The sequence below is a fragment of the Aethina tumida genome, chromosome 3 (assembly GCF_024364675.1).
Source record: "Aethina tumida isolate Nest 87 chromosome 3, icAetTumi1.1, whole genome shotgun sequence".
In the NCBI taxonomy this organism is placed as follows: Eukaryota; Metazoa; Arthropoda; class Insecta; order Coleoptera; family Nitidulidae; genus Aethina; species Aethina tumida.
This window is the reverse complement of record NC_065437.1, coordinates 34,223,157-34,246,693: the sequence shown is the minus strand read 5'-3', so window position 1 is coordinate 34,246,693 and position 23,537 is coordinate 34,223,157. Positions and strand designations below refer to the sequence as shown.

Here is a 23,537-nt window from a genome sequence, read left to right as displayed (position 1 = left end):
AAGTCATAAATTATAGCAACAATGTTGGACTCAACCGTAATACAAATGCAAAAACAATCACAAGCTTTAAACTAATTGTAATTACACTGAAATGGAGATAATAACGCATACGTATATTTATTAAGGAGGTCGTAAATTAGATTAGAGAATCTAGTAAAAAGTAAAATTTATTTAATTACTTCACTCCAAGGTATAATTTAAACACGTTTTCGTTTAGGTTTAATAATTATTGAGTGTATGAAAATGAAATTTAAATCGAGTTTATTAGTCAAGTGTGTAGTAAATTAAATGTATTTTAATAAATATAGAGGAATCTAATTAAATAATTACATACATTTATTTTCAATTTCTGGAAATAATGTGAATCTAAAAAATATTTAGTTAATATGTTTACACTAGGTTTCCAATTAAATTGACAAAATTTGGATTGATTTAATATTTGATATTAAAATAATAATAATAATATAAAGAAATCTAACTTTGTAATTAAACACATCCATTTACATTATTTCCTGTTTACAGGTGTAATATACAGAGTAGCCGGTATGAAGGGATTTTTTTTAAATGCAGAGGAGAAAAGGTGTATTTTGTAGCCACGGATAGTCTAGTTTTTTTTAATATAAAGCTTACTAGATCACATTTAGAGGCTGAAGAATCCGGAATCCAAATTAACGAGTTTTTTAGGAAAAATCCGCTTATGAATGAAAAAATATTCAATATTAACTAAATATTAACTAAAATCAAATTCAATAGTAACTAAATTACTGTAAATTTTACAATGAATTAAGAAGCTTTAATTTATACAGTGTTTGGTTTAGTTTAATAATTATTGAATATGAGAGAATGCTAATTAAATATTATGTACAAAATAATTGAATTAAAATGAATTTAGAGATTTTTAAGTATATAATTATTTAATTATAAATAATATAATTATAAATTAAATTAACAAAAATTGAATTTAATTTTAATATTAAATGATAAATGCTTCATAAATTTTCAAAGGTAAATAAAGTAACTTTGTAATAAGTTACTTTGTAGTTACTCTAATAATTTAATTTCGCATTTAAATACATTTTCAATTTGGAGCATAACATTCAGGTTAACACCAAAGAATAATGATAATTAGTTTGTAGTTTGGTGAACGAAAAAAATGTCTAAAATAGATTATTTAATATATAAATCTTTCGTATTCAGCAATGGATCTATCCTTAAATTAACAAAAACACTGAAATTTATTAATAAAATTAATACAGCCTATATTAAAGTTTCATTCAGAATATAGTACAAAAAAATGTAATTATCCAATTTTAAACGAATTTTGGGTTTACAATTTGTAAATAACGTGACACAGATTCACGTTAATTTACGTCATTTGTAATGTATGAATAAATTATTTTACGTATTCGTCCAAAAACACAAATGTAAATATTTTCTTACCTAACTCTATAATATAATTTAAACAGCTTTTGACTTAGATTTAACTATTAATGAAAATAAGAAAATAAAAAACACTACACAAACCTTCGTCTTTCAAATTTAATGTACGCATTAATTATTTAGCGCATTCGCCCAAATTCAAAAAATAAGCTACAATGCACTAAATAATTGAAAATGCTGTAAAACGTGAATATTTAATTACTTAACTTCATGGTATAATTTAAACACACTCTGGTTTAATAATTATACTAATAAATTAAAATAAAGTGAACATGAAAATATCCAATCACATTTTTCTATTATTCATTCTAATACAATTTACGTCAAGTTGATTAACAAACTTGAATAAATAACTGATAATCAGTAAAAACTAAAATGTAATTTCTGAGTATTTGAAAATAGAAACAAAATCGAGTGTGTTATTCTAGTGTGACGAAAATTATATTATAATAATTATAGAGAAATTTAATTAAGTTATTAAATACATAAATTTATTTTTAATTTATAATAAACTAAAAAGCATTTATATAACGTATTTATGGTACGATTTTTAATTACAATATACAAAAATTACATTTATTTTATTTTGATATGATGAAAAATAAACTGATTATTAATTTGGCTTTAGTTTCTCTAATAATGCAATTTAAGTTTGTCAAATAACCAAAATTAATTATTTAATTTAAACTAACAATAGTATTATATTTCTTAACAAAAAAAATATACAATTCTTTCGTATTCACCAAATAAGTACAGTGCAGAAAAGAAACCCTGTTTCCTAATATTATACATCAGACAAAGTTATTTCATTTATTATCGAAGTTCTTGCAATCTTCTGAATTTCAGTAATTTCATGAATCCTAAGAACACAAGAAAATCTAATTACCCAGTTTCAAAGGATTTTCGGGTTAGCAATTTGTAAGTAACGATTTTATGTAATTAATAATTTTTAAGTGATAATGTATGAATAATTTATCGTGTGTTTCCCAAATTCAAAATTAAACTACAATACTTTCAATAATTGAAAACTTAATAAAATGTGTAATGTGGATATTCATTTACTTATATATTTTGGTTTATTTTTAATAATTATTGTGTATGTGAAAATGATCAAAGGTAGGAGAAATAATAATAAAAGGCGTTTCCACTTAAAATAATCAAAAATTATATAAATTTAATTTTAACAATAAGTCAAAAATAGTTTAGAAACGTTTGGGTTATTACCAAAGAAAACTAATTAATTTAATTTAAAGTTGTTCTTATTAAAAGTTTGGCGAATGAAGGAAATAACCAGAGTAAATTATTAAGTTTAAGGTTTCTATTTCAATGTACAATATGGTATATTGTTGTATATAATTCATACAATTCTTTCTCGTATTCAGCAGAGAATTCAAAAAAGTGCGCAATAAGCTTGAAGTTTATTTAGAATATTTACGTTGTCTAATTCATCAAAGTTATTTCATTTATTATCGGAGTTTCTAGTATTCTTAGAATTTCCGTAATTTCATGAATCCTAAAATTATAAATACATGAAAATCTAATTATTCAATTTCAAACGAATTTCGGGTTTGCAATTCGTAAGTAACGTTGCACTGATTCACTTAATTAATAATTTTCAGTTGATAAGGTTATTCCGCGCATTCGCCCGAATTCAAAATAAAATAATACATTAAATAATTGAATATCTAGTAAAAACTCAAATAAAAAATATTTACTTACTTAATTTTATAGTATAATGCAAACAGGTTTTTATTCAGCTTTAACAATTATTGGGTATGTGTAAATGAATATTAAATAGTGATTTACGTGCTACTAAAGGAAACTAATAAACTCCGTTTACAATTTCAATGATTTAATGTATTGACATTTACTTCAATACACGAAAAAAATATGTGACACGTGTTACATGTGACGTGTAATCCTTAAATTTTACCATAACATAATGAAGTTAGGGAGATTTACGAGGCTGTAAAGAATAGTATTGAACCGTGTAAAATTGCATAACGTAACCCACCGCTTCGCTGCAAATAAAACCACCGTTCCAACACGTAAACATTTCACATTGCTCTCGGGCACACTGAAATCATTAATTTTACAGTTATCTATTGTGTAAAGGCATTAACAATTTGTCCAGTTGATGGTTTGCCTTTTTTCGATTGTAGGATTTTGCATTGTTTTCAATGTTCAATGCTTTAACACAAGTGCATATCTTACTTCATGCATTGTTAATAAAATGCTTTTTGTGTTTGGACAACATTTGACTCGATACATGTTAAGTTTTTGCACATGTGTATCTGTCACATAAAACCCAGGGGTAATATATTCCTCTCATGCCTGGTCCCAAGGTGTTTTGTGCAGTTTGTGTAAGACTACAAATCTCAGAGTGGCGGATAAGATTTAGGGGTAAGATAACTTCTGGGCTGGTTATATGGAAAAAGTAATATTAATGATTACCCAGTAAAAATACCAGACGATTTAGCAAGAGATGTGTCTGCATTGGGTTTAATTACAAGTAAGGTTTAAACTAAAGAAGTGTGAAATAGTGCATTGAGTAATTCAATAGATTTTATTTCAACGGTTAATTAAATTTTTTTAAGCAAAACGTTTTTCTTTTAAATTGAATAAAACATAATCTAAAACTGCATGGCTAGTAATTTACCTGGAAATAAATACAATGAAGAACAATTAAATGAATGAAAGAACCCTTTTGTAAAAATTAATATTTGATTTCGTATCGATGAAACGTACCATTCTACGAGAGTATTCTTCTTGTATAATAACACACCTGCAGTCGCAATAATTGGGTTTTAATAGGAAGTAAATTGTTTCCGTATTGATTATGTGATAAATTTCTAAACAATGGACGCAGATAAATTCCCATCTTTTTCAGCTTTCTGCCAAACACCAAACATAAATCATGATTAATATCCACATAACATATATTTGAAAATATACGCATATCGTCCAATAAATTTTTGATGATGGTACTCAATTTAAAATGTTTACAGATAAAAACTTCAAACAAAATAGTTAACATGTTAACGGACTCAAAGATATTTAATGTGTATTTGCGGTAATAAAACAAGGAGTCCCAATGTGTGTTCGTTCACATTTCCTTACCCATAAACACCGTTAGAGATAGCAGTCGTTAATTACTACCATATTGTAATGTACGAGCATCGTTACATAGCATTGCATATTGCTTTATTAAATTTGTAACTTACGTGGTCGGAATTTAGTACTTACGGTTGGGTTGAAGGCAAAAACAATTTAATTACAGCGCCAAAAGAAGTCGTATATTATTTACGTATATCTATTTTATGCATCTTCCACTGTAAAAATCCTGTAACAAAGAAGATAAACCCGAAACTGGATATAAAATCATACTTTGTCGAGCCGACACTCCTGTTGTCGCTTACCTCGGACATTCATTGTCTATGGGGATTTACGTGGCCTTATAAAAGAAACCATAATATTCCTACTGTCTGGTTTAGAGGTGGAAGACCGATCTTATCGGAAATCTTCCTGTGTCTATTTGAAATTTACTTACATTACATCAAATTCACTAAAAAGGTACTTCAGTTTTGTTAAATACTGTAGCTGCTGAAAATTGTATGAATAAATCCGACTTATCATTGAATTCGAAATGCTGATATTGATTTCAGGATTTACTGGTTCACTCATTAAATCTGCATGCAAAAATGTGACAGAAACATTTCACCTAGGAGATAAAAACGTATATATTTTTACTTTTTAGAGCACGTAAAACTGTAAGTAATTGAGCGTTTAACGTGAATGGGAACAGAATAAAACATAGGTGGATATGCAAAAATGTTTGAGGGCTTATCTGGCTTCGTTAACAGATACAGAAAGCAGGTTTCATTTTAATTAATTAAGTAAATAACTCAACATTGAAAAATCAATTTTATTATAAATATACAAATGTACTAAAAAAATCCTTTACAATTTTTTTATTTATAATTATCTTTTAACGCAGCTGTTTAAAAAATTCACAACAAAATATATTTTGAGGTGGACACTAATTTGTTTTTGTTCTTACTCGTAAACAACGATGACATCTATCTATGGAGATTTTTTTTTCATATTCAGATGGATTGTTGAAATTTTCTATACACTTTTACTATCTGATCGTTTACCACGATACTTTTTATTTTACTTTTTAAGCGATCATCATATGATTATCCTTCTAATTGTATTCATAAGTTTAAATTTGACTATTTTACTATATTTAATCTTAATCTAATTATTTTTCTTTTTCACAAACAAATTTATTTATTTTTAGAATACTATAAGAAACAACATTGTTGGAACTTCTTATACTCCTCGGATGAGAGATTTTATAGAAATTGACATTGACAAAAATCGACAATTTTTTTTTCTTATTTATATCGAAAATCTTGTTGGAAATGGTAAAAACAAATACTGTGAAAGTTGCAGCTCTTAATATTAATATTAAGAGGTGCCGCATCGTAAATTTTAATTTCCCGTTTAAATAACACGGGAACGGTGTTCTCTTGGATTTTGAAATTTTTTAACTCTCGTTAGAGATAATATTTCAAAATGTTCAAAACAGATTTTTATAGAAAATTTAACGTTCTACAAAAAATGTCTCTTACAGTTTTTTGATATATTCATATTTTCAAAAGTTATTTAACATTAAAGTTGGATTGATTTAAAATTTTGACATTTTTCTCATTTTCTGCCGCAACCATCAACTTTATGGAAAAATTTTATATGACATTTTTTGTACAGAATTCAATTTCCTATAATTTATTTCCAAAAAAAGTTTTTGATATTTTTTACAGAACATAAGTTATCTGCAGAAAACTAAAAATTTTATTAAATAAATGTTATTTTACTGCTTAAAAATAAGCATTTTATTTAAATAAATAGATTTTTACTAAAAAAATTGATTGTTTATTATAATCAAAGTAGTATATATCGTTACACTAACAGACTTTTACTACAATTTGGCAATTTTTTTCTGTATTCACTTATAACTAGTAATAAGTGTTTCACGAAAAATGAAAAGCAATTACAATACTTATTGCTAGTTATAAGTGAATACAGGAAAAAATTGTCAAATTGTAGTAAAAGTCTGTTAGTGCTGTATAGCTACAGATATACTATACTATATAAATATTAAAATATAAAAATATAAAACTTATGAATATTAAAAACATTCCTAATCCTAAAATCACTTAAGTAAATGTTAATTTAAAAAAAAAAACATGAAATAAAATGAATGAAGTGAAATGGAAGGTTGAAATAAGATATTCAAAAGAATGACTCTAGATGTCAATGCTGCAAACATAAGAAAACATTTGTGAAACATTTTAGAAATATCTGAAAAATATCAAAGATGACTGTGACACATCACAAAGATTATGGGTAAATTTACTTGATCACAAGTTATAAATTCACTATAAATACCTTTAAAAATTGCATAATAAGTTTCTGCTGGGTAATTTTCATGGCATACAAGAAGCCTTCTATTATCTATATTTCAGCTAATATTCTTTAAAATCGAGTTATCAATAAAAAAGTTATCAAGGTGTTTTCATGTCCACGCCACGCCACACTACATAGTTAAAAATAAAAATATATGAACATTTTGTGTTGGTACATATTCTTGAAATAGTGTTTTTTTTTATTTAATATAACTTAAAACTATATATGTAATACTTATTTAAACCCCTAAGAAAAAAAATTTAATAATCAAACATCTCCAATTTTTTTTTATGAATTATTTATTATAAATTGTTATTTAATTTTACTACAAAAACTTCCGAATAATCTATCAAATGAGATGCTAAAGTTTACTTTGAGGCTCTGACCTTAAATTGGCGGATGTGAGCGTTAATCACGTGAAATATATGCGTCGAATTAATCCGGACAATTTCGGCAATCCAGCGACATAATCACTGGTATGCCCGCCAGATAATTACCAGATTATATAATTTTCTAAAACGGTAACCCACCAAAATCTAGGAAAAGTGTTGAGCGGGAATGTCGGGAATAAGGGGAGAGAGCGCAGGCCAATCCGCCAAGTATAAAGCAGAATTCGCACACACCTTCACTCGTGATCCGGCCGTGCTACTTGTGCGTCGAGCGATCTAACCACCCGAACGTCTGTGACTGAATAACACGGTCCACTCTTCGCGCTACTGCTCCATCGGTAAGTCCCTGACAACTTTACGACTTTTCACCTTAATTGTGAATAAAACTCCGTACAACAACTTTTTACACTATTCGGCCGCGACGTCGTTTAATAAGCGGGTGAGGGCACTTTTATTGCCGCGAATTGGGCAACTTTCAAACGAGTTTACCCCTTCGGAAAAAGACAGTTATGTAACAAACCAATCGCAACTTGTTTTGTATTTTTATTTTCTTAACTGTATATTTATTTTTCAAATTGTCTCTTATATTTTATGATTATTTGGACAATTTAATTTCAATTTCCATTTTTGTATATGATTTTAAATAAAACTTATGTATAAATAATATATTCCAAGTAAGTACGTATTAATTTTCGACGCACTATAAATATTAAATTAATAAATGGTTTTTTAGTTATTAATGTTATTCTAATAAGAAAATACTTAAATAATTCTTTTAATCAATAGAATTAATGAGTTTCAAGTTAAAGCTTTTAATCATTAAGATTAAATTATTTATTGTTTTAGGAAAAGCTTTTGTCTTGTGTTCAACATAAATAAAGTAAATACTCTTGTTTAACGATACATTTATTTAAAGTAATTTAATCGTTTCGAAGTAATAAAAAGGAAGGTTTATTAAAACATTTTATTGTTGTTTTAAGCATTTTTATTACAGTAAAACTAAAGAAAATAAAAATATATTAAAATTAATTTAATTTTATATTTGTGTTTATAAAAATTTTATAGATCAAAACAAAAAACATTTATTTCTCTTTGAGAAATAATAATTGGTTTTTCCAATGATAATTGATAATAATTACTAGTTTATAGTTTTATGGTTTATCAATATCTTATAAATTAATAATTTACTTAATCAATAATTATTAGACTTTAAAGTAGGTCCGCTTTTACTGTCATCATGCTTCAATATTTTAAAAAACAAAAAGACAATTTACATGAATTATGATTCTAATTTATTAAAGCTGTACTTGAAGTAGAAAACTCCAGGAGGCGATTAAAAAGTTAATTTTTAAATATTTCCAGAAACCTTAGACAAAAAATAAATTATAAAATAAATGAAAATATAAAATATTTGAACGTTATTAGTGAAGGATTTTTTAATAAATTACGTTCATTAGCGTGTGAAATTTTCCATTTTAGTGTTTAAAAGCACTTTTCGTGAGACTTTCACACCTTTTCGGCGTAGAATTTCATTAATTTTATTAGATAACATTTATTAATTTTTTAAAAGTAAAATTTATATATATATATTAATTGAATTTTGTTCCGCAGCTTTATTAATCTTAAAGCGGATGAAGTCACGAATGTAAAAATGTGTCGGTAAAAAAAATCCTAATTCGATTTGCTGATTTAGCATCTGCGAATTGTGTAATTGAATTAAAAATCAATTTTAAGTGGCATTGGAGTTTTAATAAAACATAAATTTTAAAAGCTTCAGTGACACAAAATAATTGAATCAAACTGGAAATATAATAAAAAATAAGTGAATAATATTAAATGTTTCCCTGATGCTCTTTTTAAATTGAAGTTAAACAATATAAAAGTGTTTGTTTTTTACCCGAAATACTACTGCCACTTACTAACTAAATTAATGTCAAAAATATATTAATTTTTTTTTTAATTATTTTATAATAGTATACTTTTATTGAGGACGTGTATGACTAAATGACTATGAAAAACAGTAATGAAATTATTTATTAATATGATTGTGGCATTCTTGTTTCATGAACAAAAGTATATTGTATTTAGCAATTATATTCTACTCATAATATGAAATACGTTTTGTTTAAAATGAAGTAGAATTTACTCTTTCAAATTTACCACCTGAATTCGTATAATAAATCTGTCATACAACATGAAAGAAAGCAGGTCTATTGTAATGTGCAGAATTTCCGTAAGTTGAACCCTCAAGTGAGTTATATTCGTTATTACCCAGAACTTGATTTTAATTCAGACCCAATTTAATAAGCCCCACCTAAACTTGAAAGCTTATTAATTTATACATGCATGGATACGAATACATTTATAATTATCAAAGCTAATTTATTCTAGAAGCTTAGAAGATATGTGAATAACTTCAAGCTTTTTTTAAATTGTTTGTTAAAACAGGAGAATGCTTTGATTTACTCAAAACACAGATGCCACTGTTAATGTTAATGATCAAATTTGTTAATTTTATAATTTTTAATTTATAAAATAATAATTTTATAATTACCTTGCAATATTCTACTTTTACTGAGGAAATAGATGACTGAGAAATATTGTAATTAAATTAATTTTAAATATGATTATGTCATTCTTATTTTAGAACAGAAATCTTTTATATTTGGTATTAATTTACTCCTTAAAATCTGAAAGATTGTTGTTTAAAATGAAAAACTGTTTTCATTTACCACTGAAATTCGTGTAATAAATGTTGTCATACAACTTGAAAGAAAACAGATCTTTCGTAATGTCACTGTAGAGTTTCCGTAAGTTGGATCATCAAGTGAGTTACATTCGTTGTTACTCAGAACTTGAATTAAACTCAGACGTTATTATATAAGTCTCACCTGCACTTAACATTTTATACGAATTGTACAAATGCACTCATAATTGTCAAAGCATTCCTGATGTTTAGAACATATGACAAAAAGTTAAAATGGAATATGTCACACGAACTTTTAACATATAAGTGGAGAACCTTCAAACTTCTCTAAATATGTCTTAAAAATATAGAAGTGGATTTTACTTAAAATACAGATATCACTGCTAATATTGATAAAGTTTAAAATACTTCTTAATTGTCTATAATATTCTACTTTTATTGAAGAAATTGAAGAATAGAAAACGAAAAAACAATATAATGTTAAGTTAATTATCAGTATATTTGATACAGTCCTGTTTCATAAACAAAAATCTATTGTATTTAACAATTATTTACTCCTTACAATCTGAAAGATGTGTTGCTTAAAACGAAGTAGAAACTATTGTTTCGGATTTACAACTCAAATTCGTATAATAAATCTTGTCATACACTGTGAAAGAAAACAGGTCTATTGTAATGTCACTGCAGAATTTCCGTAAGTTGAACTTTCAAGTGAGTTATATTCGTTAATTACCCAGAATTTGAATTTAACACAGACGTATTTTATTAAGTTTCACTTAAACCTGAAAATTTATTGATATATACGAACATATGGATAAATATAATTATCAAGTGTAATTTATTTCCGTAATCTGGAGATATGAAATATGCCCATACGTGCTTATATAAGTGAAAAACTTTCAAGTTTCTTATATTATAAATTGGTATTAAATAACCGATAATTGCTTTGACTTATTAAAAATACAGGTACCACTGTTAACACTTATGATCAAATTTAAGATACATTTTTAATTATTTTGAAATATTTTACTTTTACTGAAGTAATAAACGGCAATGAAATAATTCAATGAAATTAATTATGAATATAATTGGTATTGTTTCATGAACAAAACTGTATTATTTTCAACAATTATTCGTTCTTTAGGATCTGAAAGGCTTGTTTAAAATTAAGTAGAAACTACTGTTTCAGATTTATCACTCAAATTCGTATTATAAATCTTGTCATATAACGTGAAAGAAAACAGGTCTATTGTAATATCTCCGCAGAATTACTGTACTGAAGTTGAACCTTAAAGTAAGTTATATTCGTTATTATTCAGAACTTGAATTAAATTTAGACGTAATTTTATAAACTTCACCTAAACTTAAATTTATACGTGCATGCGTAAGAATATAATCATAATTATAAAAACTATTTTATTCCTAAAATTTAAAACATAATAAAAAGCAAATTTAGAATATGTTATACGTACTTTTATAAGTGCAGGTTTCAGGTTTCTAAGCTGGTGTTAAATAACGAGAAATTGCTCTTTTTGCTCAAAAAGACAGGTACCATTATTATAATTAATTATACTATTCTTAATTGCCTTGCAATGTTACACTTTTAATGATGAAAAAGTGGAATTGATGACTAAGAAAATCAGTTTTTCAAACTTACGAAGAATCTATTGTTTCGAATCTTGTCATATGCCGTTGAACTTTCATGTGAGTTATGTGTTATTACAGAACATTAACAAAACTTGAATTTAACTCAGACATAATTTAATAAGTCTCACCTAAACTTGAAAGTTTATTAATTTATACATGTATGCATGTGAATATTGTCTTAATCATAAAAGCTAATTTACTTCGTGGAGTATCTGTTTTGCTGTTCGATTTTAGGAGATATGACAAAAAGCTAATATGAAATATGCCCATACGTGCTCGTATAAGTGGAGAACCTTTTCCAAATCCATAATAGACTATTACTTTAAATCACTGATCCGAAATAAATCCGATTTGTTTTTATGCACAGTTCGATCCGTCTGATTCATTATATGCGGGCAATTTGGCGTCACGGAATGAAGACGAATCATACTAATCCGAACCACTGACGCGTTTTGTTATTCATATCCACGCACAATGGATGTTATACAAAAAATTATTTTATATGCATTCTCTTCAGTTTTCTTTTTTAATATGATAAAAAAATGTGTTGAAACATGTTTCTCTTGTAGTCGTGGAATCGTTAAATGGGATTAGTCGCGGCGTAAAATACGGACAATAGATAGAAAGTGGTGGCAAATTAAATGCTTTGTCGGAATCATTATCATCATCAGATTACAATTTAATTATTCAATTAACTTAATTTACGCTTTTTGGACTTTGGATTTTTGGGTTTATTTTATTCGTTTGAAAAATGAATTAATCATTAAGTTAAACTAATATTATTATTTTCATTTATATTTGAGGTTTTCAATCTTGTTCAATAAATTCACTCAACTCCGACAGTGTTAACAATAGAACTAAAACTTCGACGTTAATTTAATATTTCATACTTCATAAGAAAATAGTAAAAATTTTATTTCGATCTGTCAAATCAATTTTATGTGCTTTAAAAAATTTATCACAATGGAACAAATTGAATAAATTAAATTATTTATAAAAAAGATCTAGACAGTGAAAAAGCAAATATATTAGAAAAATATCCTTCAAAAACAATGGTTTGTAGGTGGGTTAGTTCTCAAAGTTATGCATAGAAAACGGCCCACGTGAAATATGTTCAAAAATTGTATCAGTACTAAAAATCGTCGATTGAGCGAGAGAGGTGTAGCAGAAGTTTTAAATATGTATTTCATTAGGCCCAGTGTAAATTTATTATTTTAAAATGTACAGTGCAAAGTCAGTTCCTCATGTACAAGATAATGTTCTATTAGGACTCTAATAGGAGTTTCAAATAAAATAAAAATTTATATATTCTTCACTGTAAAAATATGGTGGATTACCCTCAACCTAGTAAAATAAAATGTTCAGATTATTAATGTAACTTTTAGGACTAATTGGATGCAAAAATTCAAAGGACAAGACCTGAGTTATAGAAGAAGTTTTCTTTTTTCCATTAAGATAACGCTTCTGCTCACACAACTCAAAAAATACGCTTTTCCAACAAAAATATTGAATTAAAGTACCAATTGTTACAATATCCAGACTCATCAGAAAAACAATTTCTTCACCCGTAGAGAGAAACCATGTCAGTGATGGCAAGAGGAAATTTTTACTGCTACAAATTTGTTCTTGAGCTCCATAACTAAAATTATCTTAAAATCAGAACCGATTAACAAAAGTATTTTTAAAAATTGAAAAAAGAGAATCTAAGCAATAAAAAGTCAGTTTAAGAATCTATAGCTTTTGTTAAAAAACTGGGTAAAACAATCAAAAACTGAAATAATTAAAATATATTTTTAGACACACCGCAAAAAGTCACATCGGATACACAAATCGATATTCTATACAGTGATGTGGCTTAAAATCAGCGACGAGAGTGAGTTAACGTCGTAACCAACGTAATTACTTATTTCGTTCATTGTTTATTATGCATGAGGTGCCTTCATATCAATTTCCTATTAAATCGCGTTCACAATTAGCTTCGATGGAAATATTTAAGCGAACGAATCGATTAGGAAATCGTAGCTTTGAGCGATTTTAACTGTGGTTGTATGGTATAATGAAGGTAGGAAGTTTACAACGAAACTTTTCGCCATATTTGTCCTTACTACTGTTTCAAAATTACCTTAATTTACACTCATCTATTTTATACACTTGACAGATACAGCAAAATCACGAAGACCGACAGAAAATTTATTTGTGAAACTTTGGGGAGTGCGACCAAATCAATAATTATATTAGAATTTATTATTGCAGTGGAGAAGTTCCGCCTTGGGGGGATCGCAATTGAACATTTTCTTGGCAGCATATTGGGTCCAAACTAGGTTCCGATGTTTCTGTCAGTATTAGAGGGAAGGCTTTTGCCAGAAACTGCAGTTTATCAATTCGTTTGCTCTATATAAAATGCCCTTAGGCATTATAACCACTATTTACTGACCGGCAAATTGTCTGGCACGAGGACGTACTCCATCATTTAAGTTTTTTGCCGCTTGTTAATGTTTAATTTGATGCAATCGATAAATGTACTCCTAATTTTATTGGAGTTTAAAATAACGATAATAATAGACGACTTAAGAAAATTTAACGGCAATTTTAACTTGCAAGTGGTCGCTTAAGTAGTTTGCAGGTGCAATAAGTTTCAAGAAGTTTCCTGCAGTTGGAGAACTTGTAAGCTGGAACATACGGTATGATTCAATTACTTTGAATTGTATTTGGTACACTTTAGGAAAATAACCTTTATTTTAAAAATAAAATTATGGAATTATTAGTTAGATATTAAACATTTTTTAATATTTTAAACTGTTCTAAAAATGGTTAGTTCCTGTTTTTACTGAAAATTTTCGGAATTCTTTCATTATAAATTGATTCTTTTCTAATAGCGTGTGTCGATTTACTCGTGGCTTGTTCCAGCAAGAGATATCTCCACGTAACCACATAACATGTGCGTTATTTATTTTAATATCGTTAGTGAATCAGTAAAAAATGTACAGTGTACAAATGTTAATTTTTTTTTTCTGGATTTAATTGATTGAGTTTTACTATTATGCGTATTGCCCATCCAAATAGAGAACACCAAACTTAAGTGTCCAGAAGTCAACTTAGAATTTTAATATAATATAAGAATTTCTGTATAATATAAGATTTGTATATTTTTGTTACTGACTTTATTATTATATTTTCTACTCATTTACTAAATATATGAAAAGATGAATTCATATATAAACCATGTAATTGTAATTTTCGAAAAAGTGTAAATTGTTATGTACTAAATAAATTATTGACTATGAATGTACGATTCACAAACAACAAAAAAAAAAATTCAACTTACATAATAATTATTATAATTTTGAGATAATATTTGCAACATGATTAAATTAAATTTATTTATATTATAATGGTCAAAATATTAAGAGCATCTCTAAAAATACAATAGGTATTGTGAAACACATTTAATAGAAAGGATTACTGTTAAGAAAACGGTAATAAACAAATATTGTGGGAAGGTGTAAGGAGGTATACTAGTCGAGGTGTGTCAGATATTAATCGACTCTATACCACATGTATGTGTAACTGTCACTAAAAAGGTAAGTTATTCTATCATGTACTAATGGTTAAAGTTTAATATTGTCAGTAACTTCAGTGTAAGTCACTTAATAAATGATTTTCGCTCTTTTCTATAAGAAATATGATATCTCTAATAATTTTTCTACAAATACATTAGTGTGTTAATTTGATGTTTTCTTATTTAATAATTGTATAAGAATGTATCTGTTAAAATTTTGTTCAGTTTGTTACTTATATTTTATCACGAAGGTTTCTGAGAATATATACCTGAATTGTAATTAGTAATATTATGTTTAGTACGTAGTTATGTAAGTATTACTAAAGTATTTTAGTGTCTTCGACTTGTAAATAGAAAAAAAAAATAATTATATATATATATATATATATATATATATATATATATATATATATATATATATATTAATTATAATAAAATTTATCAGAAATCGTTATATATTAAAATTATCTTATATATTTTATGAAGCTTTTCCCTAGATTTTAAATGCAAAAAATATTTAAAATAAAATACTGTTTTCATATTAACTCAAAGCTTTCTAAAAACATATAATTACTGAAACATTAAATTATCTATAGCTTTTTCACTATAATAAACTATAATTCAATTAAATTTGGTTATTCGTTTTCTTTTTGCTATTTCAAAAAATTAAATCGGTTGGCGGATTTATCATTTCGACAAATTGGTAATTGCACTAACAGAAATCTAACTTCTGCTGAGATGTTGACTGTGCCCAAAATCGGAGAAGAGTAGGCACCGGACGACGGAGGGTCACAGATATTGTTCAAGATGGAAGTCTGAGACTTATGGCTTTCAGAGACCGATTTTCGCTAACTAGATGTTTAGCTGGTGAGTGGTTTGGAGAACAAGGGCATGTTGGTTTACCGCCGTATAAGGTCATTTGGACTGCTGCGATAATGCTTATCGGCCCCATCTTTTGCTACCTTTGACCGCAGAGCATCAAAGACAACTACGGTGGTGTGGAGAACAACATTGGAGTGTGAAATGAGTAATCTTCTCTGATTAATCCCGATTCTATTTGGATGGACATGACGGACGAAAGAATTATATGACGTTGGGGAGAAACACGTCATCCTCAATTTGATGTTGAGCGACATGTACACCGTACAATGTGCGTTATGATGTTCATGGAAGTAGGTCATCTTTAGTCTTTTCTAGAGGCAACATGATACCTCAACGTTATCTTCAGGAAGTAGTGGAACCGTATGTTCTTCCTTACCTTAATTGTCCCAGGTATCCAATATTCCAGCAATATAATACTCTGCCCCATGTTGCCAGGGTTAATTTAAACTTTTTTGAAGAGACCCATGTGAATCTGATGCCATGGCTAGCCAGATACTCCGACATTTCACCCATAGAGCATGTTTGGGATATGATGAGTAGAAAGCTGAAAATTTATTCTAGCCTCCACGGACATTAGAGGTTCTAACATATGAAGTACAGTTTGAGATAGTACACCTCAAGGCGAAATAGACTACCTCATTAAATTAATGCCAAGACCTGTGGGGGAGTATTTAGATAACCTCGATAGACACACATATTAACTATTAACTATTAAAAAAATCTAAAATCTTTGATATTTTCTTTCCAAATTTTAATCTTTATTCCTTGCTATAATATGTGTCTTACCAAAACAATTTTATATTTGAATACGTGTTTGCTTTTCAATTTCTTTCACTGAGTAACATATATTAAGGTTAAGGATTTTTGATTTTTTAAAAAATTGATACTTCAATCAGTTTTATTGCATCTGAATTAGATAGCCATAATTAAATAGTGTCAACTTTTATTATATTTAAAGAAACGCATATAAATTTAATATTTCGTCGATCGCAATGTCATAAAATCATTCACGTGTTCTTGACAGCATTATGTTCCGCGTCGTTCCGAACAAACCATGGCATTTGTAAACAATCTTTTTCTTTTCATGAATATAGGACACCTCAATTTCCATATTTTTCCGTGTTGCGTGGCACGCGATCAAATAACTCGGTTTAACACAAATGTGCGACTTCCATTACAAATAAACCAAAATAACGTCCGTTTTCTTTACATCGTCGCAATTTTACAAAATGTTTGTTATTTAAAAAAAGAAAGTATTATTTGAATTCCCCAGGCCTCACGTTTGCGGTATGTGCACAATAAATGTTCGAATGGAATACGAAAAGGTACGATATATTACTTTTTTCTCTTGCCTGTATCCAAATGGGAACGAAATGATTGCGATTTTTATATAATATGGCTGTAACAAGAAGATAAATGGTTCGGACCTAAAAAAAATAAATCTTTTTTTGGAGGGATATAAAAATGGGGAAACGTCAAAACGATACATTCAGATTAAAAATATAAAACTTTGAATTTTATACTTCCTTCAATTTATTTAAGTCAATTGTTAATTACACGAGCAATGAGATTTGAACGCCTCTTAAGAGCAAACAAACAAAAAGAGTGTCCGATTAATTAAAGTTAAAAACTAAGGAAGTTCGATCGTGGAGAACTTTTATAATCCAAGTTGTTGACTTTTTTATCTAATGTAGTTTTCAGTACATTATCTGATTGCGTTTTCCTTTAAGTCCGTCCAATTTTTCGTATTGAATTGAGTGAATGTAACAGCAATTTAACACCACATAATTTTCCTAATGTACCGTTAAATTTGAAGCTCTGCCTTTTATGCGAGGCAAAACATTTTTTTGATTGTATAACTAGATTTGTATCTCCAGTAGGAGACAATATTTACACGCAATATGAGCGATGTGAAAATAATTATTATTATTAATTTAATGGTATAATTAGTAATTATTTCATGGTGTTTTACTGAAAACTATTAAAATTACGTATTTTAATTCAATATTTAATTAAATATTGATTAAAATTTTCATTAATGGAAACGACCCATTAATTGAAATAAATAAAATAACGATGGCAAAATAAAATATTATTTATTCAATAACAAAAACCATTTGGGTTGGTGACCAATTTTAGGCTACGAAATTCAAAATAGCCATTAAATTTTGTTTACTAGATTTAGTTTTTGAAATGGCTATATATATCCTGTTAATTAATTTAACCTAATTAACTCGCCACCTATAATTTTGTAGATACATTTTTTATTTAAGTAAATAGTACATTGTATATAATAACTTTGAGACACCCTACTATATGACATTTAAAAAGTATGTAAACATTTTTACAAGATGTTTAGTTATTTTGTTATTTTAAATATACCATGTCTGGAAAATTAATACAACAGGCTAAACTGTCGCCGCATCTTGCTCTTTCGTTAAAATTAATTTATCATCCATATTTTCTTTTTAATTTTTGCCAATTGTCAATATGCAACGGTAATCTAGAAATTTAACTCGCGATGTGTAGAATAGTCGAAATATTTGGTGTATCCCAAACATCAATTTCTCGTATAATACAACGATACCTACTGGTGACCACACTAGAGAAGGTCAGTGTAGAAATCGTGCAACAACTCTTGCTCAAGATCGTTTTTTGAGACTTTCTGGAAGGGTTTCGAAGTATTGAAACTATCCGACAACGACTTAAGGAAGATAATTTGCTACCCCTTGTTCCTGCCCGACCTTTACCGTGGATCATTGCAGACCCTGGTTAAATTTTGCTAGAGAGTATGCCAATTGGGTAGAAGCGGATTGGGAACGAGTGCTGTTTACAGATGGATCTGGATTTTGCCTGAATACATGCGATAGACACGTTCGTGTGTTTCGATGGCTAAATGAAATATATGCTCAATGTAATGGAAACCTTTTTGTTGAACGTATAACCTAGAGGTGGTTGATCGTGTTCTAGTCGGAGTTACGGAGAATTTGGACCAAAATAAAATTCGAACCCGGAGTATGAACTAAGATGAGGATGTCATTTGTAGTAGAAGTGGAAATAACTCATATTAAGTTCCAATTTTTATTGTTTATAAATTTTGTTCATTTTTAAATTTTTATTATTAAATAAATATACAATGAGTGTATTAGTCTTATTTTTCCCGCTTTCAGAAAATATTAATAACAATCAATTATTATTAGTGTCTAGATAATTAAAACAATAAACTGTATTATTTTTGTTTAATCCCATGTATGTAATTCGATACACTTCATTATGAGATTCAGTAGATTAAAACGTTAACAATTGTTTTAATCTACTTCAAAGACACTTCAATAAGCAAAAAGGAATAGGAATATGTTTTATTTCTGAATATACATTAGAATATTTAAAAATATATACAACAAACTGTTAATCTGTTAAAAAGCGAAATGCGGTATAGATTCTTTTGTTGAGTCTAGATTAGAATAATTAGCAGTCATTGTGATGATTTCGAGGTTCCTCCAAATCAAAGGTACTTAAACTTTAGGCACTGCTTCTTTCTAGTTATGCGAAGTCACAAATGTTGAATCTAAGATTTATATGGTCTCTCAAATGAATGCCAAAGATTTACTTGTGAATGCCATGGTTTTAACTCAGTGATTAAATATAGAAATATATAGTTTACAGGATATTGGCGATGGACTATTTCAGTTATATGTGGCAAACTGGATTTTAATTTTAAATCCAAAATTTCGATTTAATCTCAAACAATATCTTTATTTCTATACTTTCTATACAAAACTAAACTTAGTTAGACTGTATCTCAAAAATTAGAGCGAACAGACGAAATCTGATGGAATTCTTTCAGTTCATAAAAAATGTCTTAAATCACTTTTTTATTTTTAGGCATCACTTTTTCAGTCTGAGTAATAAAACATAATATATTTATAGTATTACACGGTTTATCATAACATAAAACAGGACTTTTATAAAAAATTGACTTGACGTTTATATACGTCTTAGTTAAAATAAACGACTAATAAGTTAATAAAAAAGAACCGTGCCGTAAATAATAAATAAAATGGGTCTACCCATTATTTCAATAGCTAGAAATTATTTCTCGGCATAACATCCACATTTCATTGTCCATTACCGAATGTTTTGATGCGGGCACGTCAAATAAAATGGCAGAGCATATATAACTTCACCCTTGTCATAAAAAGACGGGTAGATACATACAAACAACTGTTGGCTTTATACTTCTTTATGTGTGGGACCACCAAATTAGGCGTATATTTCTTTAAATTATTTGTAGATCGCCCATTGTACTATTTTCGCTTCGTCCAGGGATCACGGGGATCCTAAATCGTCTATTACTTCTTCATTACTATTTTACACGATCCCATCAATTCAACAGGATCCCTAAAAGCTTTAGCTTTAGATTGATTAACTCCGAAAAGAATGAAACAATACCCCGTAAATATTTTATGAAATGAGAAAAAATCGCCATGGAACTCTCGATATTAAAAAGAAAAAAGCTAAAATGAAAAATAAGCTGTGTATCCCTTTAAATTAATATTAGACAGAAAGTAGGTAGCTTCGGAAAGAGTATGTGTATGGAAAAAAAATATCACACCTCCAACGTACGCGAGGGATTACTTTTAGATTTAAATCTATGAATATATATCCCATCAAATAAATGGAACACCGGAAGGGTAGTAGGAAAGCTCAAAGGAAAGTATTATATCAATAAACAAGTTATTAAATTTTTTATAGGAAAATGTGGATGATCAAGTTCCATTAGTGTTTTTTTATGGATTTATTGCGAGAGCGTACTAAAAATATTGTTTCATAAAAACATGACATTTTTATTCCATTATTTGAAACACATATTAAGTTGTATATCATCGATGTTTAGTGAAAAATTTATTTATGCTGTACATTATATAATTTAATTATTTGTAAAATAATTTTATATGTTGTTGATATAATTTATTTATAAAGGAACTCGCTTTTATTGTATAATTAAATTGGCAATATCTGCGATTTCTGTATACGTTTAAACAAAAACGAGGAAAGAGATTTACGACAGCCATTTATCAGACACAAACTCAAGGGTTACCGTCACGAGACAAAAAGATGGCCCCAACAACAGTACAGAAATTGGAGGGAGCAGAATACATGTCAAAAAGTACGATCTAAATCTACAGAATGTTAATATAAAATTAATAATTTGTTAATAAGAAAATTTACATTTAATAGACGTGTTTTCCTGATAACCCTAATTTAACTTTCGATGGCATTTCTTTCATTGCAGATTAACCGGATTCTGAATGTTCTGCTTTAAATTCTGTGACTGTGTAGCACACGCGTTGGCAAACTGTCGTCAGGGATTTTTAGACATTACATTTTATTCTAAGTTTGAGAATAGTTGACGTTATATTAAAGCGAATACATAAACAGAGCAATTCAAACACGACTCGAGCAAATTAATAAATACTTCAGCATATTTACGAAGTACACAACAGTAATGGTTGTTTGTTTTACTTATATTCAAGGAAATGTTTGGAAAATCTGATAAGTATCCAATTTGTATTTATAAAACCAAATACACTTTAGTGATAAATCCATCAATTTACGATAAACGGTTTATAAATTTGGTATGGAATCGACTATTTGATATTGTATACGAAAACCTTAGGCCACTGATCCTCTTTAATTTATTGGATCCATGATTTTTTAGTATCTAGTCGGAGGCTTTTATCTTTTCACCACATAAAACGAGGAGGGATGAAACTAGGGGATTTGGAAAGGCATTTGGATATCTGTCTATATTCGGTACAAATTACTGTGATAGATGGGTCATTTATTTAATACTAGTCACTGTAAGTCTCAGCCATAACGAATGTTTATTGATTATAAGCATTTGGGCATATTTAACATTGAAAATTAAATTCCGTCCGACAAGTTCGATCCTATCGAAGTTTTAAGATGATTAATATAAATCATGGAATAATTGTAAATAATTTGATTAGTTTCAGACGGTATCAATCAACGAATGATTTCAGACAACGAGTGACTGTTGGAATTCTTCTTTTTTTTTAACGAGCAGAAAACGCTTGTAACATATTATTTAAAAACTCTCTTCATCATCAAAAATATTGTTGATATCAAATTTAATAAATAAAATTATCATAAAAATCTTTATGATTAATAATTATGATCAATATCAGTCACCTTCATAAGATACCAAAATCAAAAACTAAACTATTATGTTTTTTGCGCATTGTTTTGATTACTATTTTGTTTTATATTTAATATTAATTTTTCCAATAAATTCAGAAAACAGAATAATTTATGAATTTGTTAAATAATATCTTGCAACTAAATAATGGTATCACATTTAAATATTTTCATTTTTAATTATATCCTGCATCGAAAATGTTACGCTAACATTCAAACTCTTTCGAGTTTTAGTGTAACTCTTAAATTTATAAATAAAAAGTAACTGTCTTCATTCTTACTTTATAAAATTATTATTTTTAAATTTATTACAAAAATTAATATTATAAATAAAATATCATAACTATAATTGATGTTACTAAATATATAGCAAAAATATTAATTATTGGAAAGTGATTTTGATTATTATTTATTTTATTTATAATATTAATTTTTGCAAGAAAAAATTGAATAGTAAATCAAGGTGTCTCTTAAATGATTAAATACAAACCCCTACTTCATATTTAAAAAACTGGGGTTACAACTACCACTCGAAGACGAACATATCAATTTTAGATTCTGAACTGACATCCTGCACTAAAAAAATGTTAAACATACATTCAACCTTTTGCGAGTGGTTTCTAAATTTTTAAATGGAAAGTAGTTCTCTTCGAATGAGAGAATTCTTCCCAAAATTGTTATTATTTTTAAATTTATTAAAAATAATAAAATAATAAATATATTGCCAATATTAACATTAATTAACATCTACGGAACATGATTTTGGTTTATTTTATTTACGTATGTTAATTAAATTTGAAACCAGTTTTGAATAGGGGATGAAGAGACGTTTTAAATGATATGTCACAAACTACTACTTCTCATTTAAAAATTTTACGAAATACTTTACAATTTTACAATTCAACAATATTGCACTGGAAGATAAATAATTTTTCTGATGATTTATTTTATTTTTAAATTAAATTTCTGCAATAAATTTGTAATCATCATCCTAAATCCTTAAATTTTTAAATAAAAATATGTTGGTTAACTCTCTATTCGAAATTGTGTAGCAAATTTAATATTATGAGTAAAATAAAATCATTAATTTTATCATGTGAAGCGAAGAAATAAAATTTTTTCGTTACAGGATCAAAAATTGATGGGTTTAGTGTTTTTTATATACAGTAAAAGCTCGCTATTCGCGGATTAAAAAAGTGAGACCCAATTTCTGTATTTG

The 23,537-nt window shown here is 27.5% G+C and overlaps 1 protein-coding gene across 4 annotated transcripts in view; it reads left to right on the top strand.

Moving 5' to 3' along the window:
* The first annotated feature begins 7,556 nt into the window (after nt 1-7,556).
* LOC109600380 (calexcitin-1) overlaps nt 7,557-23,537 on the top strand; it is a 77,336-nt gene continuing 61,355 nt past the window's right edge. Inside the window, exon 1 of one of the 4 annotated variants that reach the window (XM_049964996.1) lies at nt 7,557-7,639. The gene's annotated coding sequence lies outside the window, so the exon portion shown is untranslated. The remainder of the gene's footprint in view (nt 7,640-23,537) is intronic. The other 3 variants (XM_049964997.1, XM_020016525.2, XM_049964998.1) reach the window with 3 other exon arrangements.